Genomic DNA, 26883 nt, shown 5'->3' with positions numbered 1-26883 from the left:
GGCCATGTTGGCGGCTCTTGAAATAAAGGGCAGGATTGACGAAGAAGTAAGAGATGTAGGTGGTGTTGTGGAGTTGGATTATATGAGTGATTGGTATTTGTTATTCATTGCCGAAATTGTTGAAGATGGAGAGGTAATTTTATTAGGTTATGATGGTATTTATTTGTGAAGGCTGAAATGTGGTGATGATATTTGGAGCTGGAGGAGTGGTGGTAAATGTGGTGTTGGAAAATATTGAGGGCTTGGTATTTATGATTATGTGTTATTTGGGGGCTGAAATGTTGTGATGGAGAAGTGATGTATAAGTTATGATATGTTATAGGGTTGAAATGTGGTGTTGGAGAAGTGGTGGTATAAGATGGTGGAAGGTAGAAGGTGAGTGTAATGGTAGAAGAAGTAGAGGTGGTATAAGGGGTGGAGTTGGTGTTGTATTGCTGAAATGTGGTGTCGGAAAATATTGAGGGCTTGGTATTTATGATTATATGTTATGATTAATTTATGAAGTGTTATGATATGTTACAGGGTTGAAGTGTTATATCGTTGGAATGTGGTGTGAGAGAAGTGGTGATATAAGTAGAGGTGGTATATGTTGTGGAGTTGTTTATTAGGTTATGAGGGTATTTATTTGTGAAGGCTGAAATGTGGTAATGGAGAAGTGGTATATTTATTGTTGATATTTGGAGTTGGAGGAGTGGTAGTAAATGTGGTGTTGGATAAGTGTTATATCGTTGGAATGTGGTGTGGGAGAAGTGGTGATATAAGTAGAGGTGGTATATAATGTGGAGTTGGTGTAGTATTGCTGAAATGTGGTGCTGGAAGTATTGAAGGCTTAGTATTTACGATTAGGTGATGTATGGTTTGGTATTGAGATGGTTTATTTACGGCTGATTTCGTGGGAGTTGGTATTATTGTATTGGTGTCTGGTATGAGTATTTAATTTTTTGGAGCTGGAGAGAGGTGAGTTTATTATCATTTTGTAAATTTTGGTTTGTTTGTATGGAGAGGAGGAAGAGATATGATGTTGGAGAGGTGTTGGTATATGAGTGATTGGTATTTGTTATTATGGAGTGTTATGGCGGAATGAAATGAAAGGAAGCAATGTTAACGCGGATTGGTAAAAGCTATTGTATGATGGATTGGAATGCAATGACGGAATATTGTTGTTATTATTTAGCCTTTTACTATAGGAGGTGGAATCTGAAAGATTGAAAGCTATGTTAGTTTTATGGCTGGTTTGGAATGCAATCTGGTAATGTTGCTGTGGTAGCTTATTTTGGAGTAGGTCAGGGAACAATAGAGGTGATGAAAATGCTGAAGCAAGAAGGTTGCATACGTGTGAGTGATAACAAGCAGGAAGTTGTAACACCAGCAGTAGAATGTAAACATTGACCAGGCTGTTGTGAACTGGTGTAGATGGAGTTGGTTCTGGTATAGAACCGGGGCGTTATTGTTCATTTCATTTTATTTTATTTTGTATATGGTGGAGAGGGGTGGTTTAGGTTGGACTACGTTTATTAATCTTATTAGTTATTTATTTATTTATTTATTTATTATTATTGTGAACATGTATTCGGGGCTGAACGCCTGTTTTGTTCATTAATAAATAAATACATACATACATACATACATACATACATACATACATACATACATACATACATACATACTTTCCAAATTTCGTTGCAGGGCCGGGAATTAAACCTGGGCCTCGGGGTTGGCATCTAATCACTCTAACCATTACACAACAGAGGTGGACCCTTGTATTCTTCAGGGGCAAAATTTCTGCATCTGAATTTAACCCCTGCATTTTCTGAATATCCTCCAATATTTGCAATCAACATTCACATGCATGACTGTCCTCTCTTCTCAGTCCCGTTTACTGCTACATTTTCCTGCACTGCAATTGAATTAACTGACGACTAATCACTCCACATGATACAGATCTCTTTCACGATGCAAGAACTTCAATGCAGCATGATAATACTATGAAGCCTGGTCTCTCTAAAAATTTCCTTCTGATGTCACGATGTTAGGTTTGCTTTCCCCAGTTCCTTTTACCCCTGAATTGCAGATCTTACTTCACTGACACCAGCAACTTAGTTTAAATGTTCTAACTCGTCTTCCATATTCTGGCTTCTGCAGTATTAGCCGTCCTGTAATCTGGTCTTGCATTTTTAAGATATGTTCATCTCACTTCAGTGTTTGTTAAAATATCTGGTTACTTCAAGAAATGGCATAGTTCTTTCTTATACCTTGCTCCCCATACACTGTTCTCCTTAATGCGACCATATACGGATTTCTGTTAGAATTCTGCTTTCGAAATCTCCCGCTTGTATCAATATATTTTCTCGTAATCGTTCAACTCACGCTGTCACAATTATGTCAGTACAGACTATCAATACACGTTTGATCTAGCATCGGAGATATGGACGTAGCCCCTGAATATTTGGACAAGTGTGCCCCAGTAGTAACTTTACATGTAATGTGTGGTTTGTGAATTTCCTGTTTCTTCTTCAGAAATCTCGTGTCTTTTGGTTAATAAGATTTCTAAATTTATTCCATTCCGGTATGGTGTTCAGATTTACTTCATGTTCGGTCAGATCTAGTATGAGATTATTCTCTCTAACATTGCACAGATATCGTCGCTGTCACAGTAAAACCTCGTATCTCCCAATGCTCTTCTCGATATATTGATCACTTGTACAGTATAATGCATTTGTGCTTCATTTTCCTTTAAACATTAGCATAGGAGACACAAATACGCGGGAAGAATGTAGGAAACGCACTTACTTCGTTAAATGAATTAATATCATGGAATATCGTGGCTCTAATTCTTTTGAACTATATCTTTTCTTGCATCGCCCGATCGGTCGATTCTGTCTTTAAATACGAGATTTCAATTTATGTCTATAGTGACGACAAATGCCAATCAACTGAGAATTTTATATTCACTAACTTCCTGTTACGAACCCAACAATTACTTAAAAGATCTTCCAAGTGACATGGTGCCACGTTTTTACAAAGGAATCTATTTATTAAAACCGAATTGAAATACATTTTTCAACCTGTAATTTCTCAGTAACATGTCATTTCATCTTCAAAAGTTTCTACTTGAATAACACCATTCCGTGGACGTAAATATTATTTGTTTTACGCATGTATTAGTTCCTTTTCAGAACATTTGAAAGTTGTTGGAGTATAATGTATTAGGATAGAAAGCATTGCCTAAATTAGAAACATTTATTGTTAATAAACAATATATAGTTTTAACTGACAAAGTCAGCCACATTGTAGAATAATGGTAATCGAATCATTAATATACATGGAAAGAATTCAGTGACTTTTTAGGAAGCTATAGCTCATAGGGATCTGAAACTTAAAGCATTTATGGTTCTAAGAGTGAGGGTATAATTGAGTCATTTATTTGCATATAAACAATTTAATTTCAGTGTAGAGAACTACAGCTTATTAGGTTCTAAATTTTAAAATATTTCTGTAGTCAGTGAATAACAATGCTGAAGACTATGGACTGCAAATTACTGTATTGTTTTGAATGTACAGTCATCTTCTGTGTTTGTTTTGACGGATTATATTCTGACTATTTAATATGCGATTTTAAGCTGAGTAAGTTAGTCAGCCCCAACTGCGACTGACATCACCGAGATACGGCCCCGTCCTCTCATCCGCTATAGGCAATCAGTCACAGGCGAGCCAGGCGCTCATTTGCCTGCTCATAAAATTACTACGTGTCTTTCGGTGGCATATGATCCTATGCCAGATATGTATCAGTGGAATTTATTTTCCAGAGATTCCTAGGAGCTTCTACTATCACGAAACATCTGGAAGTGTCAGGCTCCCTATTTAAGGCAGCCCGAAGGAGCCTGAGACGTTTGAGTGTAAGCTCAGTCATGAAGCGATTGAAAGCGAGGAGTATTACAGTCACGGGTTCAGTAGAGTACAGTTGACTACAATGCCGTGAAGTGTGTGTAGTGCTGTAAATATCGGATCGGCGTGCTACAGTATCGGTAGAATATTTCGTGTGGACTGATGGAACAGTGCAACTGAGTGACAAGGACCGATATTGTAGCTGTGCGATGTGGAACAGTGGCTGAATATTGCAATGTGTGCGAACTCTCTACCACGTACAGATCGGCGCGGCTGTGTGTGAAATGAAGTGTCCGGCCGCTATTATAGTACAGTGATCTGCACTAGGGTCTGAGTAACAGTTGCAGAAATGACCCAGGGTTATTGTTCATAGCTTGTAAGTGTGAAAGTGTGTAACTTGCGTGACTGAACGGTGAGGACAAAGAGCTAACTTGAATGTTCAGTGGCTTTGTATTTGTCGTGGTGCCACCTCACCGGCTTGAAATCAGCGCGCTACACAGCGAGTTTTCGGGAACACTACGTATTTCTCAGCCAGCAGGCAGACGAGACCGTGATGTCAGCCAGCCTGGGACATATGCAGGCGAGCAAGCGGAAGAGACAAGAAAGCTGTTAGCAGCTGTCCAACGACTCGCCTACACCGTAAGTCGGGCACGGAAGGCACGTCAGTTGAAAATGTTCTCCGAACTGGTGGATTAACGCAAGCTGGGAGTTTTCACCTCAGGATAAGCTCTTTAGCCTCATCCTGCATGATTTGCATGGCTCTATCGCTGCATACATTTTCTTTACTTACGTGAGTCATATTAAGATTGTAAACTTACACAACCTTCTGCTAGAACTATTTTCATGATCAACTTAGGCAGTCATTTAGAAGAATATTTTGCATTGCGTTCTGGCAACGAGAGATGTATTCTACATATTAGGTTAGATGTGTATATATCTATAACTTTTTCCAAGCGTCCTTAAGCTTATTCAGATTACGGATTTAATGTAGGCCCTGCATTCATCAAAATAATCAATTTAGAGAAACTTTTATTTTGTACAGAGTAAAAAAGCTTCAACAATAAACATTTTATTCGTGTTGTGCAAATCTGGTTCTTTGTATACAGCATTATTTTAATATCAGTTTGTGTTAGTTAATAAGTCTGAGAGTCTTGTATTTACTACAGTCTACCAGTCTTGTATTTATTTACTTTCTACTTTCCTCTATCTTACAACATCATGAAATAACTCATGAATGTAAACGAATGTGAGAGGAGTCCAAGAACAGCCTTACGCAGTAGATGAGTTGGAAGATTGGAGAATTAGAACAAGTCTGGGAAAAATAATATCTCATTTGATGCCAAGAGGAGAAGTAGAAAAGAGACGAGCAACAGAATATTGAGGAACGATATTGAACTGTGGAGAGTTTAAAATACGTACATAGTGAATTATAGGTATGGGAATCAACTGGAGGGTATAACACAGAGTTTCAAACTCCTGTGGAACAAGGACATATCACGAGAAGGTGAGATAAATACTGTATAAGGTACGTTACTTAAATGTAAGGACGTAAAAATCAAGGCCTTAGCCAAGGATGAGAGTGAATAAACTATGAGTACAAGCAATGTACTAGTAAGTTAAATTTCTGATAATTATGTTTCAAACTACATCGTCGATGAACGAACAAAACTACGTATATCACAATGTTCTTCCTATTCTTTGTTTTCCTTAAGACTGATCACGCCTCCCAGGCACGTATGGATGTGCAGTCCATCAGAACAACGTTCGCTGTGTTCATTTCCCTGTGCGTATATGTACAGCAAAATGAACCTTTCCGTATCTTACACTAGAGATGTGTGTTTGCTTGACATACGCACTCCTGCAGTATATGTTAAGTTATGGTTAATTTTCCTTTTCATTTTCGCATAGGAAAATGAACACAAGGAACGTTTTTCTGGTGCACTTCATATCCATATGTGTCTGCAAGGCGTGGCCAGTCTTAAGGAAAGTAATGGATAGTAAGAGCGTTGTGACATACGAGGTATTGATTCTTCACCGACGGTATACGTTGATTTCACAGTTGAGAAGTAATTGAGTAAAAATAATCGGAATACTTGTTACGATTACATTCTTCTTAACTTTTTGCTTATAATCGTTACTTTTATTTACAAATTAACTTTTATTCTAATTTACTTCCTGAAAAAGAATAGTAATCGTTACTTTCTAGGAATTTATATAGATCGCATGGAAGTAGAAATGAGGAAAATTAATGATGTTTTCTTTTCAGCTCTACTATAGCATAACCAGTAGCTTCACCTAGATACTCTCTCACCGCTTCAGTACTGTTAATACCATCATATATAGCACAGTGATGTTCATAAAATTAAAAACATAGCTATACATTCACGTGCCCCAGTAGTGCGTATTTTCAGTAAATACAGAGATGTAATTTTTTCCGAAGAGAACGAGGCTTAGTAATGAGAATTTTAAGACTCAATTGAAGCACGCCACCGAACAACGTTGTATGGCACTTTTATTAAAACCTGCAGGAACACAGAAAAACGTTTCTTCGTCGCACATATATTCATTTTCGACTTTAAACTATTAAATACAATTATTGGCGAACAACAAACCATGTCCAACCACGCTCCATTGACAGTACAACACCTGTTTGAAAGCTCAGTATAGTGGAACACTGCCCATACAGCGCTGTTCCATAACAAACACAACATACATAGCATAATAATCAGAAATAACTTTCTGATGTACTTCATTACACGAAAATAAAATTTATTACATGAACAAAACACACATTGCACAATATTTATCACTTAATAATCTGGTATCATTATTGACATTACTTTCAAAATAATTGTAAATATCATCATACTTCAACCAGAGAGTCTGACTAAAATCGAAAAATCTGATAATTGTGGGGTATTAAACTATTAAACTGTCATTACAATTCACAAGAAGTCCGAATAAAAGTAAACGAATTCAACCTTGTCAAGTTGTACAATACCCTATGAAGTCAAAATAGCAATAATAGTGTTTAGAGAGGAGATTTTTGTAAAAAGAAACTTTCTGTATTCCTGTACACTGTGCTCATATACTTGTACATGTCTAGTTAACCATTTTATTTTCTATGGCGATGGGAATTTTACTTACATACAATGCTGGAATATTCTGTGGCAGAGTAGCGCTGAAACACTTTTAATTGATGTCGCCTTGTTCTTGTTTATAGCGTAGCTTACCCATGGATGAAGAATGTTATGGGACTCACGAGCACGCAGTTCAGTTGGATCATCACTGGACATCCCCCTGTGGGTGGGGGCGGTAGAATAATATCCACGGTATCCCCTGCCTGTCGTAAGAGGCGACTAAAAGGGGCCCCAGGGGCTCTGAACTTTGGAGCGTGGGTTGGCGACCACGGGGTCCTTAGCTGAGTCCTGGCATTGTTTCCACTTACTTGTGCCAGGCTCCTCACTTTCATCTATCCTATCCGACCTCTCTTGGTCAACACTTGCTCTTTTCCGACCCCGACGCTATTATGTTTGCGAGGGCTAGGGAGTCTTTCATTTTCACGCCCTTCGTGGCCCTTGTCTTTCTTTGACCGATATCTTCATTTTTCGAAGTGTCGGATCCCTTCCATTTTTCCCTCTGATTAGTGTTATATAGAGGATTGTTGCCTAGTTGTACTTTCTCTTAAAACAGTAATCACCACCACCACCACATCACTGGACAATTTCAATTACATAACCTTCGTTCTTTTTAGGGCACAGTCTCTGTTTATGGGTGCTTCGGCCTGACTTAAATCATTAAAATTAGTTTTTTAAGAGTTCAGTCACTGTGAACGGTTTTGTTCAGAGATGACGTATTCCACTGCGTAGGAACCATCATTTGGGAAACCATACAGCATTGTTCCATTTACATGGTTTGGAGGCTGTTTGGCAGGGATACTTCTCCCACGTCGACTTATATAAGCCTTCCCCTGACCCCTTATTCTTTTGTGCTTAATACCCCTCCACTCACTCTACATTCAGTCGGTTTACACTACTAGGTCTTAACACAGCATCCCCCACGATCGCCATGTTCCAGACTCCACTGTGACGTAAAGCGTTGTTCCGCCTGGCGCCAAACTTATACTCTCGAAACGAGATGCTTATAAATATCATACTACCTTAGTTCATGCATCAGCGCGCGCAGAATGCTCTATACAACAATGTTCGGCCATAAACTCAACTTCACCAAAAATGCGCGCTTCAATTATTTTATTTGACACGGTAAAAGCCAAAAGATAATTTCGCAAGTTCTGAAGCATCATATTTAGTCTCGCCTAGTGATGGTAACCTCTTAATGTCCCTATTTTAAAAAAACACTCAAAATGATGTAATGTATTTTCCTTCCAAACGTTTCTATTATTCTGCCCCTTGCTAAAATAAGCCAGTGATTTAACTAGGACTAGCAGTCTGTAAAGTAATTGTAGAACTCCGCTCACAGCCCCATGCTGATATGACGTGGCGTCCTCTCACAGCAGCTAGCCCAAGGGACACAACCCATACACATCGAGCCCTCAGTTCTACAGGCGAGCATTCCAACAGGCTGCTCCGCTCAACTCAGGCAACAACTCACCTTCAACAACTGACTGACTGAGGTGGTACTGAGGTCGACTCCAAATACTCGAACCACTAACACACACCAAATGAACCGTTAACTCACTGCTGGCAACCTAACCAATTGTTCGTAGGTCGCGCCTGACTAACAAAAGCAGTAGTTGGCATCGTAGTCCAGGTACTTGCTGGATGTCGGGTTTGCGCAAATAGGATATGGAAGCACTGAGGTGGCACTGTTGTCGATGTGTAGTGTGCATTTGACGGGCATCCAGTTAGGAGTGTTGTTGGTGTGTGGCGTTGAAGTGAAGAGTGTCCATTTCAACACTCTGAAGTATGTCATCAAAAGGTGATCAGCGTTCGTGGGTTAGAATTGAGGTAGCCCGTGGAAAAAAAAATGCATCAGAATAGTTGATAAAGTAATTTTTAGCCTAACTGAGTATAGTATTTCTCAGGTAATTGTAATTCTTTGCTGTGCTCTTCCCATCTCTGGTTGATACAGTGTCATTGCGAATCGCTAAAGTATTTATATGTAATGAGGTTTTCACTCCTAGAACCCGTAAGTGAATGAGATGGTAATAATATTGTGGTGTGAAAAGCCGCTACGTACGCACGCCAATCTACAACTATGTGAAGGGGAGTAAGCTAGCCAACTCCAATTGCGTGCATATCACCGAGAAAGGGCCTTCCTCTAACTAGGCAGAGGAGAACCGGTCGCGGATTGGTTAGCTCTAGCGCTCCTGCTCCCTCATTGGAGGTCTCCGGCATTATGGAAGAATCAGTTCGGCGAGCCAAGAGGATTCGTCTTCTGGAAGACTCTGGAAGGCACGTCCCTTCTGGAAGCATCCAGATTGAGTGGGCCCAGGAGTATACGACGATTGTAAATAAAGTCGTAGCAATATTGTTAGAATGCATTATTTAATGAACTAAGAAGTGCAATTGCATTACATTCCATCAAGGTAGTCCATTACCTTTTGCCAAATATCGGGAAGAAGTTGGGGACCGTTGGCAAAGCGTTCTTTGTTGATGACAGCGACGGAGCGCAGAGCACAGATGCCACGTCAGGATATCGGTAGCCTCGGAGGGTTTCTTTCAACTTCAGAAACAGGTCGAAGTCACAAGGACTCACCTCTGGTGAGTACGGAGGTTGTTCAAAGACCTCATTCCGTCTTGCACGAAACAGCTTGACCCAACGTGCAACTGTCCTATACGGTAATGCATTCTTTTTTTAATGTTATGTGATATACTGCACAATGCTTGACTTTCCTTTTTACTGATATTTTCTTAGTTTTCTAATTCTCTCTTCATTTGTCTTGTATTTTTTGTTTAAGGACGACACAAACACCCAGTCCCCGGGCTAGTGGAAATAACCAATTAAGGTTAAAATCCCCAACCCGGCCGGTAATAGAACCCAGGACCCCTTGAACCAAAGCCCAGCATGATAACCATTTAGCCATGGAGCCGGACAATCTCGCCACAGTTTTCACGTAATCCTCGATAACATTCGAATGCTTTTCTTGCCACGGGCTTACCTCTATTTTAATCCACGAACGCTTGTCACAATTTGAAAAGCTTTAGAGCGGTGAAATGGACACTCTTCACTTCTACGCCACACAGCAACAACACTCCCAACTGGATGCCCGTCAAACGCATACTACACATCGACAAGAGCGCCACCTGATCACTCCCACATCCTATCTCCTGCTAGTGTCTGGACTACGTTGCCGGTACTTTATTTACAGCCATCGTAAGTCAGGCGTGACCTACGAGTATTTGGTTCGGTTGTCAGTAGTGAGTTAAGGGTGCATGTGAGTTAGTAGTTCGGGTTGTTGGAGTCGAGCAGGGTGTTGAGTGGAGCATTCCGTTGGAATGTCCGCCTGTTGGAGCTGAGGACTCGTTGTGTATGCCTGTCGTCGTGGGTTGTGTCTCTTTGGCCAGCTGTTGTGAGAGGATGTCACGTCTTCTGGGGTAAGCAGGAAGAGAACGAAGTTCTACCGGAGTGAATGGACAACGTACATCATCCTGAACTGCAAGACTATCGTGTTCGGGCTGGGAACTGTGAACCGCGATAGTGGCATCGAAGTAACTGTGTGAATGAGAGAGACTGTAGAGCTAGTAAACGAAAGCTGAGTCAGTTACTGTGAATGAACATCAAGAAGAAGAGTGGGAATACGAACTGTGAAATTGTGTGCCTTGTATTATGAGTGTGAGTTGTATTACTGTTTGTTAACGTGTATAATAAATGAAGTATAACGCTACCACTTTCTGTATTCACTTACCTACTTCCCCGCAAAAACGTAACGGTACAATTAAACTTCAATAATTGTTACCTTCGTCAGATGTTACGAAATGCTGGGGTTCTTGTGTAGCGAGCATCACTTTTCTTTTAGGATAAAAAGAAAACTGCCTGTGGAATCGAATGGTGATCATCCATAACGAAACTCACGGTAAGAAACAGAAATGCCTTAAAATTCAAATCCCTAGGAGCTGTACTTCCTAAGACAAGTATGAATAAAAATTACATATTTCCATGTTGTTCATTGTGATTTCTAATTCAGACAAGAAATTAATCTGACGATAAAAGGGCCATAATTTATCTTGACAAGTTTAGTTACTGCAATAGGCTAAGTGGGAGTAGACATTAATGATTCACAGGTGTTAGCTGTTGGTCGATAGCACTAATTACTCTGTTGCACTAGAGGCAAGTGCTGCCTACTACCATTTGATAATTAATATTGCACACTATTAGAGAATCAGAACACCGATCATTTTCCTCCATAGAAATTCTCCAAGTGTGAAGTAATTTATAATTCAAACCTCTTGTTAAGAATAAATGTTGTAAGTAATTAATAGCTCAAGTAATAACAAGATAACATTCTCATGGTTCATTTAAAGCACAATGATTTAATGTTTCGATTCTGTTTTCTTGATTCTGAATACCAACGCAATGAAGAGGTTTGCATTTCAATTTGCTTTACGTCGCAATGACACAGACAGGTTTTATGGCGACGATGGGAGAGGCCTAGGAGTGGAAAGGAAGCGGCCCTGGCCTTAATTAAGGCACTCTAAGAACGGCAGATCTTGCTTTGTGTTGCAGTACTGCAGAATACGCCTGTCAAGTTTGGTGCAAATCAATACATGCAAACAAGGTTGACAAAGCTCATAATGAAACATGTAGGCTTATTACAATTTGTCTGAGACCTAAACCTCTTGTAAAACTTTACCAGCTGGCAGGAAGAGCATCACCAGTTATTTGGCGTGAGGTAGCTTCCAGTGCAAAGAAAACTAAACAGGTCCATCGACAATCACAGCTGCTGTGTGGTTATGTACCAGCTACCTCTAGATTGAAAACCAAGAGAATCTTCCTGAAAATCACTGCATTCTTTCAAACTACATCTACAACAGAAAGAAAACAAACGAGGATTTCTCGACTTGTGAACAACTGTTTAGCCTCGCCCTTCGGAAAGCCTTACACCTGGGCGTGAACGTGGAAATCACTTAATCGTCTCCGTTCTGGAGTTGGAAGATCTCAAAGCAGTCTCCAGAAATGGCACTTCCCTGTCGACAACGTTAAGTGTGACTGCAGAGAACTCCAGACCTTGGAAGATCTTCTAGGTTGTATGCTGTAGCCTGCATCTTGTACAGTAGAAGATTTCCTTCGTGTGACACCAAACGCTGTTGAGGTTGCACATCACTGGTCTACCGTGGTGCGACTTCATTTAAGATTGTCATTTGTGTATCTAAATATTTTTTCTATTTCTGAGTCGAATAAATATTAAACTGTTCGGCATAGCAGACGAGGCCACTTGGACGAGGTATCGGTCATTGTCTTGAGTTGTATCACCAAATAAATGTCTCACGCTCCAGAACACTACCGCGGTAGAAGTGGAATCCCTCACTGAGTTCGTGGTGGGAAACACCAGGCCTGGTGGGTGAGCAGATTAAACAAAACATATAAAACATAGTGTGTACTAATACGAAAACGTTTCAGTGAAACTTCTATAAATGATCAACTATCATCACCATTGCCATCATCTAAAGGCAAAGCCTTGTCGCTGCAACCATGTCTGAGGTTTCACTGCCATCTCCTTCCTACCCGCATACGAATTGCAACCTATCTTAACGACTGTGTTCTTAATTAATGATTTCCTTGTTCTTACCGGCATTCTCTTCCCCAGAACTTTCCTTCAATAACTACCTGGAGAAAAATGTTGTGCCGACTACGTGTTCAACGAATTTCGTGTTCTTCTTGATCGAGTTTAGTAGACGTAGTTGTTTCCTAGATATATCTTAAAATGATGTTATTTAACTTTCCGTCCCTCAAGGTTTCTCAAGCCATTCTGCTCCATAATCACATTTCCGCGGCCTCCAGTATTATTTCTTCCAGTTTTTCTAGAGTCCATGTTTCACATCCGTATGTCAGCACACTCCAGGCAAAGGTCTTGAGGAACGCCTTTCATGTCTCCAAACTGACATCTTCATGTAGTGACAAATTACTTCTTGTTTTAAAAGATATGTCTCAAATTTAATGGGTCACGTAGCTGTCAGGTTGCATTCAGGAGATACTGGGTTCCGACCCCACTATCGGCAGCCCTTAAGATGGTTTCCCGTGGTTGTACCATAACTAAGGCCACGGCCGCTTTCTTCCCACTCCTAGCCCTGTCCTGTCCCATCGTCTTGTGTCGGTGCGGCGTAAAGAAAATTGTAAAACATATTCCACTCATTCTTTTAACACTGAGGCATGCACAGCCTATTGTCCTCCTTAACACTTCATCCTTTGGTACATCAGCACTATTCCACTTTCTTGATAACATATTAGAGAAGTGTACTTTTTCTGATCATGTCAGGAATGTAAGGACCCTGTAATATAGTCGATTAACGTAAGTTCAATCCTTCTTTGATTAACAATATGTTTTTCCTCAAACTCGTCGGTAAATTAAATTGCATTTACATACAGATCTTCCGTTTTAATGGCCGACAAATCAAACTCATTGTGTATATGATTTGCACTGACACTCAATCAGTTTCATTGTTGTGCTGAAGAATTCCGCCACCAAGTCGTAGAAACCACGACATACCGTAATATTGAAGTTTATCTTGAGCTATGATGTGCATATAACACCTTACTGGACCTGACGAAAGACGTAAATGTCAAATACTTGTATTAGTACATAAACATAGCAACTCACCTCAATACATTTCTTCAAAATTTCACTTTCCCTCCTTTATTTCATAACTGCAGTACTTGTGTTGGATCTAACTTTGCAATTTCCCTTCGGCATTCATAGACGTATAACAATTGGATCCAGACTTTGGAGGGACAGTGATTCATTTAACTAAATTCAAAAGATCTTGCAGAGTTACCGATTGAAGCTACCGACTGATGTGTGCGCTGTACAGCCGAGTGAGTGAATTTCGATAGTTGATAGTTGTGTAATATGTGCGTTCATTTTGTGGGTGTGTTTGAGCAATAATATTACATATTGGATAATGTACAGTATACTGTTTTAATTCCTATATAAGAGTGAGTGAGAATGATAGCGTGTGTGTTAGCATAATGTAATTCTGCAAAACTATAAGAAAATATATCTTCAGAAAATTATTCTGTACGTGGTTAAATGTAAGGGAGAGCGAGGCGAGCTAACTTTGCCATTTGAAAGACGTCCCCCCTCCCCCGCTAGTTAAATAAATATGGCATGTGCTTGTGCTAAACCATCCTACATTATTAATCTTGCATGCCCACGACAGGGTTCGTCACAATGACCACCGAGGAATAAATAACCGGAAAACACAACACATACCCTACACAGGCAGAAGAAATCGAAAAATCAAAAATGTCAGTAGAAGCTCCAGAATCAACCAAAGGTGACGGGGCGATAAATAAATTCCTACCTATCATAGTTTGTGTGGACCTTGTGGAAAATGAACTGAATTCGAGCCTATTAAATCAAAAGGATAAAATGTTAAGGGCTGCCGCTCCTACTCCTTCAATAATAACGCTAAGTAGGGAACACAGAGTTTATTAAGTAAACAGAGGCAATCCAAAATAACGTCCACGGCCACATGAACATCAGAAAAAATAAAACAATGCATGAAAACAGGCCTCATGAGATTAACACACCACCATCATAGCATCTTATCTGCTCATAATATGATCCAGTCAAGTGGTTCAACTCTCATAATAAATATATTCAGAATATAAGGAAAGAAGCTGTTACCTCAAGAACAAAACATCCGTGTCGCATTACGCAGCTCTCGGCCCAAAGCAATTAACATTTGCCTATTCATTTGAACACGACAAGTATTGACCGAACATCACACACGGTCATAAAATTAAAATAAAACTTACAACAGTGGTCTCCAACGAACTTCACAAGATGTGAAGGCAGAAAGGTAAACATGGCCGGGCCAAAATCCGAAACAACACAAAAGAAAGGTAGTGTCACGCTCAAGCATGGCGCCTGGAATCACGGATAAGCAAGGAGTTGGTAAGGAAATAGAAAGTCAAACACACACAACATTATGCAAGTTGCCAAGAAAATGCTTAAATAATAACAAACAAACATCACAAATAAGCAATATGATATGCGTCTTACATATCTCACTTGCGAACAATCACGCATATGCTTAAAAGGGTCCAACGAACAGGGAAGTATAACAGAGAATCAACGTTCAGAAAAAAACTGCAAAAATGTGGAAGTACTGTTCATAAATATGTCTCACGTGGACTTGCTAGTCCGATCCCACACAACATCGGAGGCCCAATTCACATCATGAACACGTCTCTCATATAGAACTCAAGCGCCAACGCAATACCAAACTCCCTGTACTTGCTTTTCCGGTACACAGTCGCATAGTGGGGACATCGGAGAGCAAATTGCTACATGAATAATAAGACAGAAATCTCCACAACATGAAGCGTAGAATACAGTCGATGTAACACATTTCCAAGGAGTAACAGAGCTCATCTACTCAATGACAGTAAGGCACAGCTCATAGTGTGCCGAATAGCGACACCAAGAAAAACTTAGCTAATATAAATTATGTCACACGGACAACAACGATACGAAAAAAGACGCCCCACAAAATAAAACATAGGTACGGATATGAAATAGATAGTGGCCAAGCATAATGCCACGAAGTAAAATAAAACAAACATGGTCCAAAAGGCCAAGCCCCCCCCCCCAAAAAAATTGAGGAAGAATGGTAGAAGGACCGTAACAATAGCAGTTAAATTTCCTCATTCAGCCCATCCTTGTAAGTGCAATAAAGCACGCTGGAAACCTCCGATACCAATAGTGATTACATGTAAAAACGGTTGAAAAAACGCTTGTAATAACAGCCTCGAGAAACATCGCGTTACTCTCCAATTCCCTTCACCTACAGTAGATAAAAACTCAGAAGAGCCATGGAAAATCAAGACAGACAAGATTGGGAAACACGACGTCATACACCACAGGACGACACTGGCGATAGCTGTGACATCTTTGGGTTAAGTTTGCGTGTGTAATTAGAAGTCAAAGGCGGCCATGAAAGCCATGTCAATGAGTACACATATGTGTGAGGAAGCTACTTTTTTTTTTTTTGCTATTTGCTTTACGTCGCACCGACACAGATATATCTTATAGCGACGATGGGGTAGGGAAGGCCTAGGAATTGGAAGGAAGCGGCCGTGGCCTTAATTAAGGTACAGCCCCGGCATTTGCCTGGTGTGAAAATGGGAAACCACGGAAAACCATCTTCAGGGCTGCCGACAGTGGGGTTCGAACCCACTATCTCCCGATTACTGGATACTGGCCGCACTTAAGCGACTGCAGCTATCGAGCTGGGTATGTGAGGAAGCAAGAAGTTCGTCAGAATAGTGAACCAGGTAGAGTAGGAGCAGGCCAGGTACGGCACTAAGAATACGAATAAATAAATAAATAAATAAATAAATAAAAATAAATAAATAAATAAATAAATAAATAAATAAATAAATAAATAAATAAATAAATAAATAAATAAACAAATAAATAAATAAATGTCAGACCCAGAAGCCATTTCGGTACCTGGAATTGAAATATTAAAAAATCTAAAGAATAATTTGAAACGATAATAAGTTAGTTACAGTTTATTTTACATGATTTCGGAAAACTACCTCTAATTGTTTTAGCCTTGTATTGGAGAAGGTCATTTAATCATAACACTTCTTTATATCCGTACCGTGGGTAGACCTTCTACGGCCAGTTAAACTGTAATCGTAACTGTAACTGTAATCATATGCAATCGAACTTGAACTGATGTTATGCAAGATACTTGTGTTTTTACTTGTGTTTTCAACCGTTATATGTCTCTATCATCGGTTTAATTGCTCCCCCTAGTGGGTCTAACTCTAATTAATTTATTAAGAAATGTGTATTTTCACAGTTGGATAACCTTAGTTTTTGAAGATTGTTTTGCTCAAGTATCAAAGTTATCAATCCTTCCGCTGGTTCCTTCTCAAATATCAATCAACCTATGAGAATCTTGTAGGTATTTTCTCTAGCCAATTAAAATCTGAGGTGTGTACAGGAATCCAGCCTATCAGTAAAGAATTATGGATTATTCCCCTCAATACTACTGTATAAAATATAGGCGCTTTAGGGCCGTATTGTCTTCATTTCTCAATTTGTTTGAGTGCTGCGTGTACTAAGGGGGCAGGGACCGCAGCCGGCGTTCGAAAGGCCCAGCAACTCAACGTAATGACAGAATTTTCATAAACATGTGATAGCTCCTGCAGATAGCTTGAGGGGAAAATTTCAACCTCTCTTATTTCATGTCAATTTCTAAATCTGGTGGTATAAATGTAGTATTTTCGGCCAGTCTGAGGACTCTGAGGGAAATCTGCAATGTAATGAATCTGTTGATTCACATTCAACTAGGTATAGGCTGACTAACGTTTCTATACCTCTAAAATCCTTAACACTCTTTTGGTATTTAACGTTTTTCATTTACTCACCCCGGTGTAGAATAGGCTTATCCTCCGTATCTCTCGGTCAGAAGCCCACTTAGGGTTTTAAATATTTCTAGAAGGAGTGCATGTGTTTCGTCTCCTTTACATTTTGTTTAAGGTCGATTACAATCAACCTTTCCTTTTTACATTAAGGCCATTTAGTATGGACTCTCTTGCCCATGTAAATTGATTGTGGTACGCGGAAATGAGTCTGATGCGAAGTTGCCTTGAGGGACAGAAAGTTATAAACTGTTTAGCATTAGACAAGCCCATCTTGAGGCTACATTGTGTAAATGATTTAATTAAGAGCAACCGATAGGTTGGAAGTGTGCAGTTATAAACTGATGCCTCTAAGAGGCTGGACGATGATATAGTTGTAGCGTAGACTCTTATAAAGAGTACTTTTCTGGAGCTTTCTAACTTTTATGAAATTTTGTACCTGGCAAGAGCAATCCAGTTATTTTCTGTAGACATTTGTATTTGTAATTCTCTTAAGTTTTGTACTTGATTTTTGGACTTGAACTCGTTGTTGGAGCTGACAATCTCAAATTGTTATGGTTCTTTCGGATATTTTACTTTTCAATTTTAAATTAGAAAAAGAATGTAAGGACATAAATTTTTTAAATCTGTTAAGTTATAGCAAAGCAAAGCAAAGCAAAGCAAAGTCACCTCCGTACAGGCCATGAAGGCCCTTGGAGGAGTGAAAGGTAAAGGCTTCCACCATTGATAACCTCGACACGTGATGGGGTAGAGTGGTTAGTTCGACGCCCGGCCGCCTTTGCTCCCAGGAATTAACCTGGTACTCATTTTTGGTGAAGGCTGAGTGAACCTCAGAGCCATTGCACCTCCGGAAGTGGAACTCTCGTTTCTTAAATTTTACGACTTCCTGACGGGGATTTGAACCTACGTCCTTCCGGGCGAACCAATCACGCATTTACCGCCTCGGCCAGGCATCCCCTGTGTTACGTTAAGCTCTAGTTACTTCCTCGTCCACCTATTGAACCCAACCGCTTCTTACACCTCTGTAAACCACGAAAATCCCGTAACAATACCACCTGCAATTAAGATCATGTCGCAGTGATAGTAAAAGGAACAACTCTACTGAAATCTGTTCAGTATGCTTATGTGTTCGAAGTGCCCTCTATTTCAACATATTTTGGAAGGCACGAGGCTGTCGGAGTTTTGTCTCGAATGAATTTTTAACGTGCTGTTAGCCAACGATACAAACACGTCACATTCCACCCTCGCACTGTAATACTGTAATTTTCTATATTCATTAAAGCGATAGTCAAAGAAGAGGGATTGAAGTGTCTGTTGCCTTAAGTTAGGTAACATCCTGTCATTTTTCTGGAGAAGGAGAGAGAAACCACAGAAAACCACTGCGAGGATGGCTGCGGTGGGAATCTAATCCCCTCACGTTCCAGTCCTCTTACCACTATTGAAATTTCGTGGCAGAGCCCTGAATCGAACCTTAGACTATACTGATAATATTTCAGTATAACTGAGTAAGAAGTAAATATAAGTTTTTCTTTAACGGGTTAGATGGGACAATTTCTTCTCTTCCTTTTCACAATGAGGCGACATAAAGTTAATCTATTCTGATGCCAATTAGTGGCGGATACAGCCACGTACCAAGCCTGCCATGTGACAGAGACGGCATTGAGCTCAGTTTCATAAGAAAAAAATAAAGTGCATTGAAGTGTGCCTCAATTGCCGGGCTGAGTAACTCAGATGGTAGAGCGCTGACCTTCTGAGCCCAACTTGACTGGTTGGATCCTGGCTCGTACGGTGGTAATTGAAGGTGCTCACATACATCAGCCTCGTGTTGGTAGATTTACCGCGGCGTTAAAGAACTCCTGCGCGATAAAATTCTGGCAGCTTACGTCTTCGAAAATCGTAAAAGTAGGACATTAAACCATTATTATCGTACACCTCCTCAGTGCAGTTAAAATGTGCGCCTTCTATTAGGCCATCTAATGTTATTCAAGATACTTTTGGATGTCTCTACCATCGGCCTAAGTGCCCTTTCTGACGGGATTAAGGACAATTAATTATTAAGTGAATTTCAATTTCTGACGATGGCAAACCTTACGTTTGTGAAAATTGTTTTGTTCACGTATCAAAGTTGTTAAGTCTCCAACTGCTTCCTTCTTCCTCAGTCAGGTTGACGTTGGGAAGTCCCAGCTAAACATGGTAATGCCAGAATTTTCTTAAACATTTGATAGATCCGGCAGATATTTAAGTGGAAGCTTTCAAACCTCTTTCATTTTATGTAAAGATCTAATTTAACGGTTTAACCCTGCTGTTCTGTTCGGGTCTATATGACCCGAAATGAATATACACGTCATTTTTCATATTTTAAATACCAATAAATATTTATGAAACTCAGTGACTTTGTCTGAAAATAGAAGAGCGGCACGTGTTTAAAAATGTTTTTGAATAGTTTAAGTCGTTTGGGCATAAACTATAATAGTTACATATGTAACGTTCGGGTCATTTTGACCCGACACAAATACGATTACTGTTATTCGGATTTATTTTTAAAGAATGGAAATGTTGAAATTTGTTTTTTGTTATATTTCATGGAATAGCGATTTTTGTCATTCCAACTTACTCTCAACAATCACCTAAGCCTCCATGCGTTTATAACAACGGGCTTGTTTCTTTCTCTTCCTAGGAAATAATTACCTGCTCTCAACAACCTGAATGCTTTGTTTCTACTCTCTCTGTTTGAATTGTGATGGCGATTAGACCATTGACAGAAGAATTAGTAAGTGACTAAACATATGAAGAATCTCTTCCTCAGTTCGAAGATCATGTCAGTAATGCATCTGAAAGAGTATATTCTGATGACAATTACAACAGTCCACAGCCTGTACAAAATAGTGTAGACATTTTTCTAAAAATTGGAATATAAAATGGCAGTTTCATCCACCAGCACAACAACGCCTCTTACTAGGTTCGGACATCACCAAGAGTACCCCTGGAGTTAGCAGACAATCGCACTGGCACCAGAAAGAAATCAGGGAATGAGGGTAGTATATGATCTCACTTTTGACTTACATGATCAGAATATCACGTGTGACAACTATTTTACTTCATACAATTTAGGACAGCTGCTTCTGAAAAGGTAAATAACTATGTTGGGAACTATACGGAAAAATTAGCCGGATATTCCACATAAAATGACCAACATGAAGGTACTAGCTCTTCATTTTAGTTCACAAATAACACTACTGTGGTCTATAATATTCCTAAGAGAAGTAAGAATGTTGTACATTTGAGCACTCTCCACCATAATGAGGAAATCGTTGACAGGGCTGATAAGAAGCCAAAAAGGATTTTGGACTATAATTCAACCAAAGGGGGTGTAGACATTTTTATCAGCTAACCGGTACATATACATGCAAACGAAAAACCAAAAGGTGGCCAATGATAGTTTTCTACGAGATGTCTCTGCATATAGTGCATTTCTTGTGGACTTGGTTGATCCTAAATGGAATACGAGAAAATTGACAAGGAGAATATTCTTGGAGGAACTCGGAAAGTCACTGATAAGAGAACACGTTGCATCAAGGATGCATCTTCCAAGAACGGAAGATTCCTTGAGAATGATCAGAAGCATCCAAAAGCCTAAAAATGTGAGTGGTGTGTCAGTCAGTAACAACAAGAAAATCTACGAAACGTGCACGCTGTAAGTTCTACCCATCTAGCAATGACAATAAAAGAAACACGTTGTTTGGAAAATGTAGTAAACATATTTGTAGAACATATGTCACCTACCTGTGTCCACACTGCAATCAATAAGAAGAAAGTAAGAAAGGAACTGTAGTGTTCTCTGAGATAATTGTATTGAAAACTGTTTGCTATTTCCAATGTATATGAATATTTGAATAGGACATATTCCTTAATAAAATTATTATTATTATTATTATTATTATTATTATTATTATTATTATTATTATTATTATTATCAACAAGGTATTGGAATAGAACAACAATGTCGATAGCTAACAACTGTAAAAATATAATGTTTTTACAAGATTTTTTTCAGCATTTTGGTACGTTGGGTCATATTGACCCGAACACTATATTCGTCAAGTAAAAGGGAACAGAAGAGCAGGGTTAAATGTATATTTCTGGCAAGTCCGAGGACTCTGTTCAAATCCCGACTGGGAAACATGTTAACTAAGAGAACAAAGTGTGATTACCCTCTCTTGATTCACATTCAACTTGCTGGGCCTATTGGTTTACTACAATTGTCTAAACCTCCACATACTTAACATATTTTTGGCATTTAATATCTATCGTTTAGTCATCCCTCTGTAGAATAGGCTTAGCCTCTGTAACTTCGGGCCATAAGCCCACTTAGGGTTTTAAGAGTTTTCTAAAAGGAGTGGAAGTTTTTTGCCTGCTGGCCTTTTGTTCATGGCCATGTTGAACGTTTCCTTTTTACATTAAGGCCATTTAGAATGGGCACTCATTGCCCATGTTTCAAGTGTTATTATTTATAGACCAATGTGTAACGAATTGTTGAGCAGAAGTGACACGTTGTCAAGCATAACCTTGTAAGAAACGTGTGTCTCTGAGAGGCTGAACTATATTAACTTTTGGAGCTCAGACTATGTACATTACTGAAGCAAACATATAGTGTACCTGTTCAGGGTTACAATGCTCCTCTCCTTGTATATTATCTGTCTAATTTTGTTGTGGGAGCTAACGAGCTCATTTTTTGTTCTTTATTCATATTTTGTGTCGGATTTTAATCTCAAGAAAAAAGAGGAAAGAAATAAAAATTCTAAATTAGTGCTTTAACTTACGCTCTGGTCATTTCCTTATATACTCACTCACCCAGACACCTTCTTACACCTCTGCGTTTCACGAAATTTCCGTATCAGTTATTATTATTATTAGTAGTAGTAGTAGTATCAGCGAATTCCCCCAATGTTGGAAGACGTTAAGCAAATAAATCAATTCGTCTGTTGGTTCTTCTTGTTGTTCCAACAGGCTTTCATTCTTTCCGAGAAGGCTTGTTTACTTTCTTCGGACCACATTGGTCTGTACTGCTTTCGTTGGGGTTGCTCTGATGTAACTATCCAATTGTTTACTTTGCGTATAAAGATCTCTCTTTCTAGGATGTCTATTGAACTTATGTTTGTGCTGTTGAGGTCCTTTCGGAGTTCGAAGGTCGTTAAGCCAGGGAGTTGAGTTCTTTATTATTATTATTATTATTATTATTATTATTATTATTATTATTATTATTATTATTATTATTATTTTATTTTTATAACAGTATTTACTGGGATCTAATATCGGAACTTCGAGGCTTGTTACCTCAGTAGTCGACATTTTTGCACACAGACATTTCAAAGTGAATGAACAAAAACATGTCTACCGTCACATGAACGGAACATTCATGTTGAAGGTGGCATATAATATACTGTTGCTGTCCATGATAATTGTCGTTCGACTGGCGAGGGGGATGCTTTCTAGTCCCACAGTCCAATTAACTTTACCTTTCATATCACTGTATATTGTTTTATAAAGAGTGTTCAGAGTCTACGTGTAATTGATGATGAAACTTGCAAAAGCCATTACAATCGAAACAAAGGATTGCTAATTGGACAAGCCAGAGAGAGGACGGCCTATAAATAGTACAGTTGATCGATCAACAGGTGCCTCGGCAGCCAGGACGTACCATCGGTTTCAGATAATTCAGGGGCTAACGACATCTTTACTTAGCTTCTTATACGTCTCTGCGTGAGCATGCGTATATAGGGCGAGTCGGGAAGAATGCCCACACTGATGAAATGTATCCCTTATGCCTTTCATTTGACGACGAAAGTAGTCGATGTGGGATTATAATTTTAGGGAGAAGTATATATACAGTAATTTAAGAATGTGTGTTTTCCCAGAAAGGTAGTATAGTTAAATATATTGAGTCAAAGTGCAGTAAAGCAATTGAAGTGAGCTCACAGTTGCGATCAACAGTATTCTGTAAGAATAAAGTCAGCTCCCAGATGAAACTATCTTTACATCGGCCTGTTTTTAGACCAACTTTGCTTTATGAGAGTGAAAGCTTGGTGGACTCAGGATATCTAATTCACAAGTTAGACGTAATACGTAAGAGACATAAAAGTAGGGAGAATGATTGCTGGTACAAACAGATGGGAACAATGGTAGGAGGGTACTCGGAATAAGGAGACCGAGACTAAGGAATGGACTCGATTCATGAAGCTGTACACATAAACCGGCTTCCCTGGTGGGAGCATGTGAGGCGAATAGAGGAGGATAGGTTACCTAAGAGAGTAATGGACTCTGTTATGGAGGGCAAAAGGAGTAGAGGGAGACCAAGATGACGATGGTCAGGCTCAGAGTCTAACGATTTAAGAGATATAGAAATAAACGAGGCCACGGGACTAGTTACAAACAGACGATTGTGGCGGCAGTTATTAAATTCACGCAGGCTTGCAGACTGAACACTGAAAGGCATAAAAGTCTATAACGAAGATGTACAGTGGTGGTCAAAATAATAGAGCCACCTGGCAAAGGTTTAGAATAAAGTGCAAATTTATTACTAGACATGTTTGTACTATGATGGAAACAAAATTTTACGTTGTACAGGAACCATTACAACAGAGTCACATTGTACCACAGTCAGTTATATAGATAACACAACTGAAACTAATCAATAATATTCAAAATAATACCAGACCACAGGGTCAAAAAAATAGAGCCAATTGACACAAATATTTTGTACTTGATGTAAGTCTTATGAAATTTACAGGAACAGTCGTTTTTGCATAGGAGTGCATTAGTACTTCGTGGTGTAACCCTTATTTTTGAGGATTTCCCTGTACCTCTTACCCATAGAGTCGACTAAATGCCTGCATTCGTCGCTGCTGATCGCATACCAGGCTCTCGGGATTTCTTCCCAAAGTGTATCTAAGGACGTAGCTTTTGAGTGGTCAGTTCTCTTGTCTACGATCTCTCATAAGTTCTCGATGGATGATGCGTCAGGGGGTTGAGGTGGCCACTCTAATACTTTGATATGGTGATCTTGAAAAACCTGCCTTATGATCCTTGCAGTATGCTTTGGAGCGTTATCGTGCTGAAATTTCCATTTCAGCGGCATTTCCTCTTCAGCATAAGGCAGCATCACATTTGCTAAGATGTCGTTGTACATTTCTGCGTTCATTATGCCGTTGATATGGTGTATTGGACCAAGGCCATACCATGAAAAACATCCCCATACCGTAACACTTCCGCCACTGTATTTCACAGTTTTTGAAGTGTACTTGGGATTAAATTCCTGGTTTGGTGGGCGGCGCACATAGACTTTTCCGTATGAGGCAAACCTATTATACTTGGATTCATCGGACCAAAGGATGTTCCTCCACCAAATATTGGGTTTGTGTTCATTTCTCCGGGCGAAGGCCAACCTTTTCCGAACATTAGCTTTTGAAACATGTGGCTCCTGTCTCGCAATGCGCCCATTCAATTTTGCGGATCTCAGTCGTCTTTGAATCGTTGAAGTTGATGGTTGAACATCAGTTTTGTCGCTAAACAAAATGGCTTTCAGTCGTGGTGGTGACAAAAATGGGTTTCTTTACTTCCCTAGTGATGAGTCTGTCTACGCGAGGAGTAGTTACACGAGGTCGCCCCCTGTTCCCCACCTGCGGCTTTGTTTGTTTTGCCAGTCTAATGGCGTTCTGGACTCGTTTTCGCGAAACGTGTAAATCTTTGGCTGTTTGATTCATGGATATCCCACTTTTGAACATCCGGAACATTACTATACGACCATCATCACTTGTATGCTCTGCTCTGCCCATCCAGAAGAATGTAAACAAAACCAAACGTCAGTTTACATACAAAATAATATTGAGTGGAGGTTTGTTGACAAATAATATCGCTAGCTCCCAAAACAACTGCAAAAAATCAATTTGAACGGGACTTCTGTAAAACGGCTCTATTATTTTGACCCATAAGATTCTTACCTTCATGCCTCTTTTCGAACGTCTAGCTCAAACGCTTCCTTTCGCACGACTACAGACAGCAGCGACGTCTTCCCTGATATTGTCTAAAAGGGACTGACAACACGGCACTCGTGGAGATTTTGCGAACTAATAGATATCCTAATTCTTAATCTCGTCAATAGAGGTGGCTCTATTATTTTGACCGCCACTGTATATACTTTATGATATGCTTTACGTCGCACCAACACAGATAGGTCTTATGGTGACGATGGGACGGGAAATGCAAAGAGTGAGAAGGAAGCGGTCGTGGCCTTCATTAAGATACACTTGTCCGTCGTGAAAACACCGAAAACCATCTTCAGGGCTGCCAACAGTGGGATTCCAACCCACTATCTATAGAATGCAAGCTGATATCTGCATGACTCAAACCGCGCAGCCTTTTTCTCGATGGGAAGAAGTGCGACTAAGTAATCAGATGATACAAAGGAAGGTATTCGACACTTCGAATGTTAAGGGTAACGGCAAAACAAGGAGAGAGCCACGAAGGGTACGAAAATAAAAGATTACCAAGTTCTGATACCACGTATCTGACAATGTCTTCGTTAGACTGGTTACGCCTGTGAGTATGCAGTCCATCAGAACATGTGTTCATTTTCCTATGCGTAAACGTAAAGGAAAATTAACCTTAAATACTTTACACTGTAGGAGTGCATATATATGTCATACAAATATACATTCCTACAGTACTCTATAATCTATATATTTAAAAAATAGGCTGATTTTTGCTACATCGATTTTGAGAGAACGGCTGAACCGATTGACATAGTAAAGTGTTCTCACGAAAGCCTGTGGATTTGCAGAGTGTCTTTAAAAGAATTAACCATTTCTTGCCGTATATGTTTCACATATTAAAGAAAAATGCAGCATTCGCATTGGTCAGTGCCCTTGCCGGTACTTCGAGAACGCCTGAACCGTGAGAGCGCTGAGCAGGTGGCACGATAGGGGAGTTGGAAGGCGGTAGGCACGCATGCGTAGCTGTACTTCACGGACAGGAATATCGCTGTTTTGCTCCTCAGCAATCGAACAGTGCACATTACATTCAAAATGACTCTAAATGTAAATGAGAGTTCGGTGTTTGGATTAAAATTAAATTCCCAAGCAGTTGACGATATTCGATAACCACGGGTAAATATCGAAAAAAAACCAGTAGCAAATAGTCATTCATTAATGCGTGTGAATCGTCTTATAAAATATATCATAGGTAAGGACATTCCATTCTTCTGGTACGAAAATTATTGTTCCTGGGGATATTTCATTAAAGTTTTGCCAATTTTGCCACATTCTTACCGCCAAACAGTTATTAAGTATAATTGTTTAAAATAAAATAAAGTAATCTCCTCTTCGACCCTTCTTCAAAACACGGCTCATGTATAAAAATATGCTCACAGAACCACGTAAAAAT

Source organism: Anabrus simplex, chromosome 5 (genome assembly GCF_040414725.1).
Source record: "Anabrus simplex isolate iqAnaSimp1 chromosome 5, ASM4041472v1, whole genome shotgun sequence".
Taxonomy (NCBI): domain Eukaryota; kingdom Metazoa; phylum Arthropoda; class Insecta; order Orthoptera; family Tettigoniidae; genus Anabrus; species Anabrus simplex.
Note: the sequence above shows the minus strand (reverse complement) of the source record.